This window comes from Musca autumnalis, unplaced genomic scaffold (genome assembly GCF_047663935.1).
Source record: "Musca autumnalis isolate F117 unplaced genomic scaffold, ASM4766393v1 scaffold_1, whole genome shotgun sequence".
NCBI classification, from domain to species: Eukaryota; Metazoa; Arthropoda; class Insecta; order Diptera; family Muscidae; genus Musca; species Musca autumnalis.
Genome location: NW_027411644.1, coordinates 326,167,219 through 326,183,844, shown reverse-complemented (window position 1 = coordinate 326,183,844; position 16,626 = coordinate 326,167,219).

Here is a 16,626-nt window from a genome sequence, read left to right as displayed (position 1 = left end):
ATATCAATTAGGCCGCAGATAATGTTGTAATTCGTTAAATTGAAAGACAAGGGTTATAACCTGTTAATGAATTCAGTTCAATGCTTCTAAATTGGTAATTCAATTAAATTTGCAAAATTAAATTATGTAGAAATGTATTTAGGTATTACTTGGCGTGTCTGAATGGCTGAGGAATTCATTGAATGGTCTAAAATGTCACTTTCCATTAAGATAAGTTAAAGGAGTTAAGTATAAACGAGTTCGATTTTAAAAGCTAAATTGTATTCCTAGACGAAAGCAATGATTAGTGCCCTTAAATAATTATTATAATCAATGCCTGCCTCACGCAAATATTATGGATTTAGGAGTTGTGTTAGTAACCCACCATAGGAAAAAAAACCCTACCACGAAATGTATTCCATTATAATATGTTGGTTATTATATCCAGCCTGATGAATGGAAAAATTTCACAAGGTCTACCAGACCTAGGTCGGTTGTCTCAACGAGATCGAGTAGGAACGGTCGTTCTAGACCTTGCAGTCTTCGTTTTATTTATGCAAAACTGAAACAGAGTAGATACCCAACCGTTTGCTGCCCTTTTTTGTTACAGCATCTTCGGCAGTGGTCGTTATTGGTATCTGTAGCCTCTTTGAATGTTTACCATTCCTGCTCTAGCTAGTTCGTCTACATATTCGTTACGAACAAGTAACTTATGTGATTCATGTAAGAACTACTTCAGTCAGGCACATTAACTTTTCACCTGGGAAGTTTATGCGGATTCTGAAACGACAATGTTTATAGATGAGAAAAATCAAAAAAAAAAACAAGTGAAAAATGACAGTGGTGAACAGTCTTTTGCTTCATCTGAATTTTTTTGTGTTCCTAACTGAAATCGGCGAGTTATTCTCGAATCTGGTCGTGGTTTTAAAAACGGTTTTTATGATTTTTACCTATAATTTCGGTATCTCGGATATCAACAATTTTTTTTGGGGGGTTTTCCGACACGAATATATAAAGGAGACGCTCGATACAAATAGTTTCTGGAATAATTATGATGAATATATATCAAAAAATATAGAAGACAAACAACGGACCCTGTAAAAATTGCATATTTTGAGAACTTTAAGCAGTAATTACTTCATCAGGGCATGTCATAGGATCTTCATATTGCATACCGGTTATGTTTGGGGTTTCTACTACATATTCCAGTATACAAATATATAGTATAACGTTCATAGCGCTCATGATTTGGCCGCAACCAGTTATTTCAGTTGGTCACCATCAAATTTAGATGTTTCCAATATATCAGGAAACATAGACTTGCCCTCGAAAAACATGTTATCGTCGTAAAGAGCGACACTTTGGTAAAAATTTCCAAAGGATCCTCAAACACTTAAACAAAAATGTTGAACATTTGGGTGGGTGGTACCTCAAGGAGTGGATCGAAAGGGTCCACTTTTAAAATTAAATAAGTTTGGACACAGTATTTCGAGATCCAAAGTTTGGACCAAATCGGTTGCTCCATTTATGACATTTCGCGCGTTCAATTTTATTGAACATATTCGAACTTTTGTGCGGGAGGTATCGCAAGAAGTGGACCTATAGAAATATTACGATATGCAAAGTGTATTCGGTTCGAGAGATGTCGTGCGCACCAACCACTACACTTGCTTGTCGTAGTGGTTTTTACAGCATTCGGGTCATTTTCATAAGAAGTATGGACTTGCCACTCGTTGTATGAAAAATCAAAACTATTCGAGAGGTGGTCCTAAACTGCACTTTTCCGAAATTTAGTGTGGAGGTACTTGAAGGAGTTGACATATGTATTCCACATATAGGTTATAATATGGAATATATGTCAACTCCTTCAAGTACCTCCTATCTATGTCTCGTAGAAATATCAATATGTGCACAGTATTTACCAAATCAGTTAATGCCTTCGAGAGTTATCGTGCGCAAGATGTTAGCAAATAGTTTTGATCTTCTGTGGGGGAGGTACCCAAAGAAGTGGATCTTAGAACTTGATTTGAGTTTGCGCAAAATATTAGGTCTGTCAAACTTTTGATCGAATTGAATGATGGAGAGTTATCGTGCCCTGCACCCATTGCATATTGTTTTCAGGCCATTTTCTCAGGAAGTATGGACTTGCCATTGAGAGGTACCCGAAAATGTGGACCGATATAGTCCATATTCGAACTTTATCTATATCTGCGAGAAATATAACGATGTGCAAAGTTTGGACTAAATCGGTTAGTCCATTCGAGAGTCATCGTACCCGAGGGAGTGGACGAAATATGGCCCATCTTGGAACTTAAACTAAGTTTAGACAAAATATTACGAAAGCCAAATGTTGGACCAAATAGGTTAATCCGTTCGAGAGTTATATGGAGCACCAAGCAGTCAGACCGACAGACGGACATTGCTAAATCGACTCCAAATTTTCTGAAACGGATTTCGTCCAAACATACTTGGGGCCTAAACCCATTATTTCGATGAGGCACATTTGGCCGAATGGTAGTGTATATACCCAGCAAAATTTGACGGAAGGTGTTCTTTGCGATGACGTGATTTCATGTCATCTTTTGCATTGGTTCAAAGGAAGTCGTGAAAGATCCGATCTTTTCATTAGGATTTGAACCAATGCAAAGGAAGTCGTGAAAGATCCGATCTTTTCATCAGCATTTGTACCCATTCCATCGATCCAATAGAGATGATGTTTGTGTTTTTATTTACACACCTGTTTATTTTCATTTTGGCATGTTCCAGTACTGCAAAAATCTACTAATTTTTACTATTTTTTCCGATAACATAAAGGACAAATTGTTATCGTAGTAAAAATAAGTAGATTCTTGCAGTTTCTGGAACAGACCAAAGTTGTTAGAACTGTCGTCGTGATGTTGTCTTACACATCCTGCATATCAAACAACTAAAACTTCTAAACAATTGGTATTATATGACGTCCCATCGAGCTAAAAATAGAATCGGACTGCACACATTGCTATTTTAAAAGTTCCCTTGTCTGTTCTAAATCTGACATAGAATGAAATCAATCAAATCTCGCTTCTTGGAATTTGAAAAAAAAGTCCGAAACGAAAAGGAACAAGAATCTGAAAATAAAGAAGAAACTACATTTGGAAAGAAACAATTAAAAATAAATTAATTAAGCATAAATGGTATTTTCCATAAAAAGTCTCTCCTCCCCGTTCGTTACATTTTGTTCTTAGAGATCCCTAAAGCAAGCCGGGTTGTAGATCCCTACATATTTCCGTCACTAAACAAAAGAGTATAAATTACCAAAATGTTGTTATAAAATAACAAAATTATAAAATAAAAGTAATTTACGAAATAAAAATACTTAAAGGAGTGCATTTGGAGTCCATTTCGAAATCTGAACTGGTGATGGGAAGATAATTGAAAAAAACCTTTTGTAAGATGAAAGAATATCAGTTGCGGAGAACGGAGGAAGTAATCTTTTGCGTTGCAGCGGTGGTGATTACATTGCAATTTTGGATGTAAACTTTTGAAAAACTAAACTGATAAATTAATTGTAGTTATTTCATGAATTCGTTTGAATTAATAAAGAGTTTTGTTTTTCATGAAAACCATATTTCAATACAGCATTTCCATTTTCCAAACAAGACATGAAAATTTCATGCCAAGGGGTTGGTGAAAATGACATGCCAAAGCATTGGTTAAAATGACATGTCAAAGCATGGGTTAAAATGACATGCTTAGGATCCAGAAAAGAACGTCATCTTTTGGGGTCCACGCTCATATAAAATTCATCGATGAATATGCTAAAAAGATGACATGCTAGATCACTTGCACCCATGATTGAATGTCATCTTTGGCATCGAACATTTTGCTGGGTAGCCTCGTTAGCATAAATGCTGAGGGTATAAAAAATAGAAGAAGCGATTTTTATGTAAATCGCGGTCAAATTTCACATTCTTAGGGTTATTTAGGTTTTCACGATTTTGTTTGGAAACCGCAAGTCCTGTCAAAATGGGATTGGAAAAATGTTTGTACTGTTACAACATTTGTTTGGTCCCATTTCGGTAGGGTTTGCTGTTTCCAAGCAAAATCGTGAAAATATAAACTTGTGAACTTTCGCCGATTTTTTTTTTTTTTATTTTTCTCATCTGTAAACATTGTAGTTTCAGAATCCGGAAAAACTTCCCAGGTGTAAGCATTATCCACTTAAAGCTGGTTCAGGCTCACAGTGTAGTTTGGAGGGTATATTAACATTGTATGTTTATTTGAAATATCCATTTCCGACCCTATAAAGTATATATTTTCTCGATCAGGGTAAAATTAGCTTCCAGTACCGGCCGATTTCAAGTATTTTGACGTTTTAAGCTACATGTTCAGTCCGATTTTATCTACATTTTCGGACCGAAGTAACTATAAGTTTGCATTTACAATAGCTCAATATCAACACCTATTTCAAGTTTTTAAGGTTTTTATCTACATTGGTATTTTGGTTTCCAGTGGTTAAAACTTCTCCATCAACAATTGTAGACATAGGTCTTCGTTGTGGTATAGCTCCCATAAAGCGGAATCTCTGATTACAGGTACTTTCAAGTTTTAAGATGACCGATTTAATTAAAAGTAGGTGTTTGGGGTTTCTATTGGTCAAAAACGTCTCCCTCTAAAATTAAGGCCATTAATATAGAACGAACACTAATTATACCATATACGTTCAGAGTAATTTATGGTGGAGGGTTTAAATTTCGGCCCGGCCGAACTTAACCCTTTTTACTTGTTTTTTCCTGTGTTTCTTTTGCTAGAAACGCAGCTTGACTGCCGATAAAAATTCCTATTGAGTTGCCATATGTCATATCTTTTATATTCAGTATCTTCGCCTGAAAAACACTGCAGTCGTCAGATAGCTTTGAGAATGTAACTATTGTTGAAATTCATCTTAGATCCGTCTGTGTATACCTTGATGCCGTGACCGTCAGTGGCGAGAAAAAATTAATAAAACAATTAAGATTAAAACTGATCCCCGCCTTAACAGGCAATTTTTCAAATAAAAACCCGACTGAGTCCGGCTGGGATTTGAACACAGGTCCTCGGAAGACATATGTAAGTGTCCCCTATTGTATGTGTATATTTTCATATCGTCCCAAGGTGGTCGAAATCACTGAGATATGTTACTGAAATTTTGCACAAACAGCCTGTGTTCGTTGGTTAATAATGTACCAAAAATGAACACTATTGGCCACTATTGGCTAATGTTTTGGTATAGCCCCCATATAACGGTACCTTCCGATTTTCCGTATTTGGAGGATTTAAGCCACATTTTCGTTGCAAATTAGTTGTAATTTTGTACTTAGGGTTCCTGGAGGTCACAAAACATTTTCAGCAAAAATTATGGACATAGGGGCACGTTTTGATATTGTCCCTATGTAACCATACCTCCCGATTTAAGGTATTTTGAATATCATGAACACATTTTTCAACCGTTATTTTGTTATTTGCATTCCGTGTTATCACTGCGTGTAAAATCTTCTTACAAAATATTTTCATTGTGGATTTTTGTTTTGATGTAGTTCCCTTTTATGGTACGCCCCCGATTCACTGAATTTTTACCTGTTATCCCATATTTATTACTAGATTTAACTTTAATATGATATTTTAGAGTCTGCGGGGGTAGAACTCCTTTTTGCAAAAATTTCTCATGATAGGTCCATATTTTGATATAACTCACACACAAATGCACAGCTAAATTAGTATTAATTTCAAGCAAAATCCCATATTTTAAAAGTGCTGTTATCAGAAGATTTGCAAATATTTGCAGCCCTAATGTGATTATTCCGTACCCAAAGAGTTCAATTTAATTCCCCAAAAAATAATCGAACCCAAATTCGGCCATGTTTACAAGATGCACTCTATGGAAAAAGCGCGTAAAACCAATAAAAACCCTATAAAAATTAAAATTAAACTATAATTTTTTTTTAAATTTATTGCTATATAATTATGTACCTCCTGACACAAAACTATTTTTTATAATTTAAGTCAAACCGCTATCAGTTTAAAATAAATTATGTTCAGTTTTATTACGAATTTATTTAACATTTAAACAAATATAAAGACAATTTTTTGGCAGCAAAATTTCTTGTATTTGATAGAAAATAACTGAGTGAATATTTACAACAACAAAAATGAAAAAAAAACAAAATTTTTGTCGGCAAAGTGTTTGTAATCGATACAATGGAAAATATTTCTATTGTAAATAATTAATATTATAGATTTAGAAAAAATAAATTATTATCTTGTCGGCTTCAAAGTTGTTATTTACAGTTATTTGATTTTCGATGGTTCTATCCGTGCAACCGAGAAAGTGAAATATATATATGGCTTTTAGCCTTCGTTATATTGACCCTTTACTTCATGTTCGTAAGGGAGGCGTTCTTGTTTGAGGCCTATGGCCTCGACCAAAAGGATCCGCAGTTTATCTAAAGTTTGCTTTCTGATTGATCAGCACGACCTGAAGCATTATTTTTGTGGGGTGATGATGTGGGTGGCCTCTCTTTCCATTCTCCATTCGGGCCATGCGGGCATAATGTGCCAAAGAACAGCATGTTTCTCAGTCTCTCCATTGCCTCCATCTAGCCTCTGTTATCGAGATAACTAGAGTCATGCAGTTGTTGTTGGGTTGCTCAGTGGCGATTTCGCATTATACTTTTTTATTTCTACCAAACCTTCCAGCATCTTTTAGCCGACGCATTCTATTGTGGACAACGAAACTCTGGCACTTTGGTCTCAAGCTGTTGACATCCCAAGCATCTTTTAGTTTAGCTTTGCATTTTTCCAGAAATCCCCTTGATGACCCTATAACCTCGCTTGAGTAGAAGTGAGCCACAGAAGATTTTTTTGCAAAACATGTTACCTAAGATGTTTACACAACTTATAAGTACTTTACACGATATGTTTATTTTCTACTTCATCCCATTTCACAGTGTTGTCAACTTTTATTTGTACTTTTCATTCATAATTTTGCGATTTAATGTTACCGATTTATGTCGGTAAATCAAAAAAATTAGTTAGAGGATCGCACTGGACAGAGTAGAGGTCATGTCCTCCGGTTTCTGAGATAAAGCACGGATCAATTAAAAAGGGTAGTTTAAGCCCGTTATAGATAAGGCCATAAAATCCAAACCCGATCTAAAAACACGAAACTCAACTAGGGTCTTTGTAGTCTTAATATGTACTTTCAGAAAATGACCATTAGAAGTTGTTTGCATTTTCAGTGTTGCACAGTGTAATATGTAGCAAACGAGGTTTTTACGTTACTATTTGATTGCTGATTAAACCGTTCAAATGACGGACATATGTCCAAAGTAAAAGTAGAAGAATACAAAATGAAGATTACATTTGTAATGTATCACTTTTCAAAATTTCCACTGCATCCACCTTTTATGGATGCTGACATTTTTAAGACGGATTTTAGGTGTTTTTCGTATTTTTAACAGTGTTCGAAAAGAAACAGTACACTAAAATAACGTACCGAACCAGGTACGGTATCACTAAAAAATATTTTAGTGTACCGTACCGGTACGCAACCACTAAAAAATATTTAAGCGTACCGTACCGGAGCACAACGAAAATCGTAGTGAACCGCAGTCGGTACACTAAAAAATCGTAGCGTACCGCAGTCGGTACACTAAAATATCGTTGTGTACCACTGGTCGGTTCACTAAAAAAATAACGTACCGGTAATGTACCACACATGTTTTTTTTAATAATGAGGAAATATGAATTGTTATATGCTTTCTTGGGAAAGAAGGCAAGTATAATAAATAAAATTCAATATTGTATAAATTAATTACATTTTAATCGTTTATAAATAAGAAGAAAGAAAATATGATGTTGTTTAAAAAAATCGTGAATTATAAAATCATTTACATGAATGAGTAGACAATAATTTTACTATTTTGATGTCATTAGAATTTTTTGGAAAAAGATTATTCAGAAAAATTTAATATTTGCTATACAATCCACATTAATATTACCAGTACCAACAAAAATACCCATCTATTTTGTTTGTAGCGAACAGTACTGTTCATCACTAAGGTTTTTTTTCCAAGCTATGTTTATTTACACATTTAAAAGTATTTGTAGCCAAATTACAAATTTTAATACGATTTTTTCAATATGGAATGTATTTATCATAACACCAGTATGAGGTTACTAATTGACGTCATAAGGATGTTTAAAAATCCCCTCGTGCAAAATCATTATTATTGGCGGCACCAATAACAGAAAATCTATTCATAGCAAGGTAATGTAGACGATCAACGAGAATTTTGCCTGTTACTTTGTGGTACTACTGAAAAGGACGAAGCAGTAAAAATTCGTAGTTCGTATTGTTGGAACAATGAAAATAATATACATATCTGTAATGTAAATACATTTAATTTTTTTTTTTTTTTTTTAATTTTTTTTTATTGATATCAAATTTAATGCTACAATTTATGAGAATTTACTAAATAGTATTACAACAGTTGGATTCTTTGTAAAATGTTTTGAATATCAAACTATAAGTATGTAAAATATCACAGTTTAGGAAAATTGTTTTTTAAAAAACCTATGAAATATCATAATTTATTTGAAAATATAAGGAATAGAAAATTAAATAATCACAGATAAGCTCTTATTTGCAAAGAGATTAAAGTGATAATAAAATTATGTAAGATTCCTTATTGAATCATATGTAGATATTCTGCATTTATCCCGAAATGACAGCATCAAATCCTTCATAAATGTATCAATCATTTTATAGCCGTATATGGAATGAAGACGTTCGGTGGAAAATCTGCGAGGTAGATTGTGTATGATTTTTAGGTTTTTATTCTGAATAATTTGTAGTTGTTTGATGTATGTTTTTGCTGCTTTGTCGATCCAAACTGCACATCCATAAGTCATAATGGGTCGTATGCACATCTTATATAACAGAAGTTTGTTTTCAGTATTTAAGGCAGATCTTCTATTTAAAACTGGGTACAATGCACGTCCACACCGAACTGCCTTGTTACAAACGTGTTTGATGTGACTTCTGAACGTCAGTCTCTTGTCTAAAACTACACCCAGATATTTTACTTCATCATTTATGGGTATATTATGCCCCTGGATATTGAGAACTTTAGTCGGAACTCGTTTGGGAGATTTGTTGAATGGGAATATAATCGCTTGTGTCTTTTCCTCATTAACTTTAATTTTCCATTTTTCAAAATATGCGATAGTTCGTTTTAAAGACTCCTGCATCCGTTTAATAATAGCGTTAGACACCTTACCAGTACATAACAGAGCACTATCATCAGCATAGTACGCTGCTTCAACATTTCCTCTAATAAATATATCAGATGTAAAAAGTGAGTAAAGTGTTGGAGATAAGACAGAACCTTGAGGAAGTCCGGCAGGTATAATTCTTTCCCTGGATGATCCATTTTCGATATTAACAATAAATGATCTATGACGTAAGAAATCTTGAATCAGTTTCTGGAGGTATAGCGGAAATCCAAATGTATTCATTTTATAAATGAGGCCTTTATGCCACACTGAATCAAAGGCCTTTTCAATATCCAGTAACACCACTCCAGTGCTTTTTCGGTTGCGCTTGTTACGGTCTATGATATTTACTACTCGTTTGATCTGGTGGATTGTGGAATGCTCCTTTCGGAAACCGAATTGATCTTTGTTGAGAATATTGTTAGCAGTAGCAAAATCAAGAATCCGGGTATGTATAATTTTTTCAAAAACTTTGTCAAGTAAACTCAATATGCTGATTGGTCTATAGCTAGTTGGAAGCTTTGGATTTTTTCCTTTCTTATGTATGGGAATTACCTTTGCCTTTTTGAAAATTATAGGAAAGTAACCACTACATAAACAAAAGTTAAAAACTTTTGCCAATATTGCAAATACTTCGTTTGGCATGTTTTTAAAAACTATGCTGGTTATACCGTCTAGACCAGGAGCTTTATTATTCTTCAGATTCTTCACGTGACCATATACTTCAGCAGATTCAATTAAAGGTATATCGGATAGATTTATACGTTTGGTATACAACGTGTTAATATAAGAATTTACTTTCCTTTCTAGAGGCGACAGGTTATTAACCCAGATATGCCCATTGCTTGATCGTGATCATTTTAAAAGTATTTTTATATTATTTTAAAAGCAAATGTGAAATAATAACAGTATGTTTATATGTTTTTTAAATTTTTTTTTTAAAAAAAGTGGGTTTTGAGGCCGCTTTTGGACACAGGGTTTTATCTTATAACTGGGAGTAATGGGACACAAAACATTTGGCATATAGTCCAAAGACACCTTTTCGGCATCTAGTTAACGTTTTTTCGTAGTAGACTCCACATCGTGTATGTTTCCGTTATAAAACTACCCAATAATTAATCGGTCATAACGCAAATCATTGTAAAAACTAAGCGATAGGTGGCAACTTCGATGAACTAGACCTCAAAACTCAAAAATAGTAGCTCAAAATAATGGAATCACATAATATCCCAAGAACTACAGATGTGTACTGAGTATATCACCAAAATAAACGGTACTTTGATAAACATAACATATCAAATTACCAATAATTTTGTGTGTCCTATATATAGGACGCTGGGCATATCTGGGTTAAAGGTAAGTAAGTGCGAGTTTTCAAACACATCTGCAATTGCATTTGACTTTTGCTCATTTGTTCTTAATAAATCTCCATTATTAGTTAAATCAGGAATAGGATTTTTTTTGCCTTTTATTGCTTGTGAAATTTTCCAAAATTTCTTAGAACCAGTTGGAAGCTTTGATATGAATCTATCCCAGTTTTGATTTCTATCACGTTTTATGTGGAAATCAATTAATCGATTCATTTGTTTTATGGTAGCCATCAACTCAAGTATAACGTTGTTATCTAAACATCTTTGTAGTCTACGTTTATATTTGTTACGCTGACGAATAAGATTTAAACTAAACTGGGAGATTTTTCTCTGCCATGATATCTTTTGTATCTTTGGAATTTTATTATATGCGTTTTGCATGATTTCTGTAACAGAATTCAGAATCATTTCTACATTATTGACTGTTATTTCTTGACATTCCAAGTTATTTGACTTAATTTTATCAACTACCCACAGTTTTATATCCGACCAATTCGCTAAATGGTACATTGGGGTCAAGTAGACGTTACAGGAAATATTGCCGTTGATATGAAATGAAACAGGAACATGGTCCGAATTTAAAATATCTGGATGCGTTTCTAAGGAAGAGAAAGGTAGACTCGAATTTGAAAGAAGAATATCAATCGTGGAAGGTTGGATAGATGCAGACGATTGACCAAAGCGGGTATATGATGTTGGATTATAAACATAATAGTTCGACTGAAGAGAGTGGTTAAAAAGGGTATTTCCAGCTGCGTTACTCGATAGACAATTCCAGCTTATATGTTGAGCATTTAAGTCCCCAAATATAAAATAATCAGAATGTATATTAGATAATAACTCTAAATCATTTTTAAAGTTATTGGAATAATGAGGACAATAAACTGATGTAAATATTACTTTGCGGTTATTTATGTTAACAGCAATCGATATATTTTCTATACAAGTGGTTTGACACTTGGGCATAAGTTCATGATTTATTTCTCTTTTTATAGCTATTAGAACACCTCCTCCGTGCGTTTGGCGATCCTCTCTGTACACAATGTAACCGCCAATTTCAAACTTATGCTTAGACTTCAGAAAAGTCTCATTTAGTTGATATGTTTGTTATGCCTTGGGCATTCCAGTGCATAACGTGAAACCTTCGTTTTATTTGTTTATATAACATTTTGGAGCATCATGCCCAATACTCTCAATTTGTCATATTTGTTTTGACATTTTTGGAGAGCATCCACTGCTTCGAAAAATATTTCAAGTAAACGTTCATTTGATATGTCGTTATCGTTATCGATATTTTTTGCATTGTTGTTGCTTCTTAATGTGTCTGAGAACAGATGTTTACCCAGAGAGCGAGTGGCGGCATACGTATTTTGTGTAACAGGTTCTACATGTTCTCTCTCATGTTGCTGAGAATTGTTAACAGCTGTTATTGTATATCTGTTTTGTAAGAAAATATTGGATCTGGATGTTATTTTTTCTCTAATTTGCAAATATTCACTTCTACAGGGGCAGCGGGGATCGTCAGCCCTGTGATTTATGTTACTAAGACCTTTCTTAGTACAATTGCAACATTTGTAAACTACTGCACCGTTTTCTAAAGTCTTACTCAATGTACATACAGAATAATCATGGTTACCAGCACAGGCCGGGCATACTTCTTTTCTGTAACAGTGTCTACCACCATGACCGTACATTGAACATTTGGAACATTGCGTCAGGCCTTTGTTTCCCTTGAGGGGATTTTTCCAGTGAATCGATATTCCATTGAAAAAACGAATCTTTCTTACTTCCCTTTTTGAAATTTGTCTTCTATCAAATTCGATCATATAAATAGCGTCGTTAATATTGGATCTCTTAGTGACTATTTCTTTGACACTAATAGGCTGGATGTTGTGAGTATCACTGAATTCATTTAATATTGAGTCAGTATCCATTTTAATCATACCGAACATTACCAATTTAAATTTCATTGAATCTTTTACTTGGTGTGTATAAAACATCATATTGCTTGTTTGTAGTTTCTTTATAGCTTCATTGTATAGATCTTCATTATCAGATATAATCTTGGTGCCAATTGACATTCGTTTAAATTTGTAAGACTTTCCAAATAAATCAATTATTTTTGCAAAATCATGCGCTGTATCAACAATAATTGGTGGATAATTCACAGGTTTCGAAACAATTTCTCCATTCTCTATAGATGTTTCATCATCGTCATCCTCGGACAAAGCCTGAAATCTGTTACCAACGAAAGAGGAGTCGGAATATTTGACTTGTTTGAATTTCGGGTTATTTCCCCAGTATCGTCGCCGTTTCTTAGCGTTCATAGCCGAAAAATTAGATTTTTCGCAGTAAATAATACAAATTTATCAAAAAAATTTGCAGAGCCAAACAAAATACACGTTTTCGGATCAGCTGATTACCGATAACTGAATGTAAATACATTTGTTTTTATGAATTATGAGAAAATGTAAAATTTTTAATGGTTTTTTGTTTTATTATGGAAGACTATATAAATTGACCCCATAATTGTGTTATATACATATGTATATCCAAAATATTTGTATAAAGTAATAAGGCACGTGTTGGTGTCACATTGATGTTTTTTGGGCCAAACGAACAGTGGAAAAAATACAGATATAGCGCGCCAAAACTGAAAAAAATCACATACGCCTATGTAAAAATTATTGGTGCAGTATTGATCTAAGGTGTCCACAGAATCTAACGACTGTTAAAATAATTTGTTTTACATCAGCCAAAGCGGAATAACGTTTAATTTTTTGCTCACAATTTATGGACTGGTTTTTATAATATATTTTAGTAGTAAATTTGCGATCGTCGTATGCAGTCTTCCTACAAAGTAATTTTAAAGCTTTTCGTGAAGACAGGTGAGTAAAAAATATTTTATATAAAATGTTATTTATTGTAACTCGGATTTTACACATATGTAAATCACGTGACATCCGCTTTTCTTTCAAATTCTGTACTTTGTTAAAGCTATTTAGTAGGGAGTGTCGCGGAATGGCGCGTAGATTTTTTTATTTTATTTTTAGTACATATAGTTCTTACCAAATTTGTAAAGTTTTAGCTGCAACAAAATATTTTATAATTGTTTTTATTATTATTTTCTATCTAAAATTAGCAAAATTCGGGCGGTACATTTCTATGGGAGTCATATTAAAACATGAACCTGTGCAGACAATTCTCCGTCGGAATATTTTATACTCCCAACGTAGACTAAATGCCAAGTTTCAACTAATTCGGTTGGATAACGTGGCTACAACCTTCAAAATAATCAATATCGGCGGAACCGTTCTATGGGGGCTATATAAAAACGTGGACCTGTACCGAAAATTCTTATAGGAATGCATGTATAACCCCAACGGACACAAGATACCAAATCTAAGCCATTTCGGTTGGATAATCTGGTAGAAATCTTTAAAATACCGAAAATCGGCAGGTACCGGTATATGGGTAAAAGTAGAAATTTACTAAATATATTTATAAATGAAGTACCCTTGTCAATCTATAGCTGTTCTTATCTAAATTATGGACAAACGTAAACGTATTCTACCAGCAGAAAGTTTGAGTTTTTGAGGCATTATTCTCATATTCTTACCATGGCAGAACTACCAGGTAGTGGTATCACACCAGCTGATCGAATATGAAAAGTAAAATCAATTTATAAAAAAATTAAATGGATGTAGATATATTTGCATCATATGAGAAGACACCAGAATCGACTCCACATTTCATGTTGGAACTATCTGTGTATACATTGTATACATGTCATGACCTGTCATTGGTGATCCATTATTCCATTCTTTCCTGCTTGGAAATTTGACTTCAAAAGGCTGATCAAACATCATTGTAGGAGCGCAATAAACAGCAGTAATTGCTATTTCTTTTGGTATCTATCGCTCCATATTATTCGAGAACTGGCAGAATGTGCATCATAACATTGAGGGCTTCAGCCGGACAAGTCCGAATTGCCCCTGTCACCCGATGCATGCTGATCTTTGTATACTATATAGTTTTTTCTGCGTAGTTTTCTTTTCCACTGCTGGCCACCATACTAGTGCTTCATATGTGAGAATTGGTCTTATTATACTGGTGTACATCCATAACCCCATTTAAGGTTTAAGGCCCCAACGGCTCCCAAACATTTTGCGACACGTGTAGTATGCAACGGTTGCTTTGTGAGCACGATGTTCCATGTTACGTTTCCATGATAGCTTTGAATCTAGGATGACGCCTAGGTACTTGGCGTGATCTGATAGGGGTATTTCTTGACCTCTTAGTCGTGGCAGATTGGGTATTGCATATTTGGCCTTTGTGGTGAATAGTACCATCTCAGTTTTCCCTGGATTCACACCCAGGCCACAGCTTGTGGCCCAAGTATCTAGTGATTTCAGGGCCCCGTTCATGATGTCACTTATCACGGATGGGAACAAACCAGAGACGAGTATTACCACATCTTCCGCATAAGCAACCACCTTAATCCCCATATGGTCAAGTTTGATAGAGATTTCGTTAATGACAAGGAGCCAAAGCAGTGGGGATATAACTCCTCCCTGTGGAGTTCCTCTGTTCACGTGCTTTGACAGCGTACTGTTTCCTAGTGAGGCAGTAATAACTCTACTTTGCAGCATGGTGGTTATCCAGCTACTGATGAATGATTTCACGCCAAAGTTATCTAGAGCTTGTTTTATTGCTGCTGTACTGACGTTATTGAAGGCACCTTCTATATCCAGAAAAGCAGCCAAGGTGTATTGTTTATGTTCTAAGGATTTCTCGATAGTCCTAACGACTTCGTGTAGGGCTGTATCTGTCGAGCGTCCCTTTATGTAGGCGTGTTGACTGGAAGATATGTTGTTTGAGTTATCCATCTTTTCTCGAATATGCACGTCGATGAGTCTTTCGAGCGTCTTAAGTAGAAATGATGAGAGGCTTATGGGTCTGAAGTCTTTAGCATTTTCATGACTACGTTTTCCTGCTTTGGGTATGAAGACAACTTTGACCTGTTTCCAGCAACGTATTTAAGGGACGTAGGGATGGAAGATACCAAGCAACGGTCCTGACCGGTTTAACATGGCAAAGCCCAGGATTTATCTTGGTCCCTCTTTCATCTCAAGTGGACACTGACCTCCCCGTGGTGTCACCTGGGGAACTGCCTTTAACACCCGTTAAAGGTAGTGAGCTAACATGTGCCGCGCGTTCACACATGAGAACGTTAAAAACTTGGGTTTGGGCGTCGGGCTAGTAACCCTCTCCTAGAAAAAGCAGCCTACTATGAAAAAACGAAAGAAAAGAAAAACAAACCCCGCTAAAGTTGACGAACCCCGCAAACGTTTTAAGGACCATGATCTGCGAATCTGCACCTGGAATGTTCGCACTCTTTATAGAGAAGGTGCAATCTTCGCATTGGCAGACGTACTTGAAAAGTACAAGGCCGATATTACTGCCATACAGGAAATACGATGGATTGGGAAAGGCGTCACAACAACACCTAAAGGTGACGCACTGTATTATAGCTGCCATGACGTAAAGCATGAGTTTGGTTGCGGATTTGTAGTTAGTCGGAGACTAAAACATCTTGTATCCAGCTTCACCCCAGTGAATGAAGGACTCGCTGCAATTCGATTAAAAGCAAATTTCTTCAACATCAGCTTTATTTGCGCTCATGCTCCCACTGAAGAAAAGGACGAACAGACCAAAGATATATTTTACGAGCGCTTAGAAGAAATATATGACAGTTGCCCTGCCCATGACATTAAAATCATTCTAGGCGATTTTAATGCCAAAATTGGAAAGGAGAATATCTTTGGCCCAACAGTCGGGAAATTCAGCTTCCAAAACATCTGACAATGGTATGAGGCTGATAGACTTTGCAGCTGCAAAAAACATGGTAGTTAGCAGTACCAGATTTAATCATCCCGATATTCGTAAGGGCACCTGGCTGTCTCCAGATCAGAAAACAAGA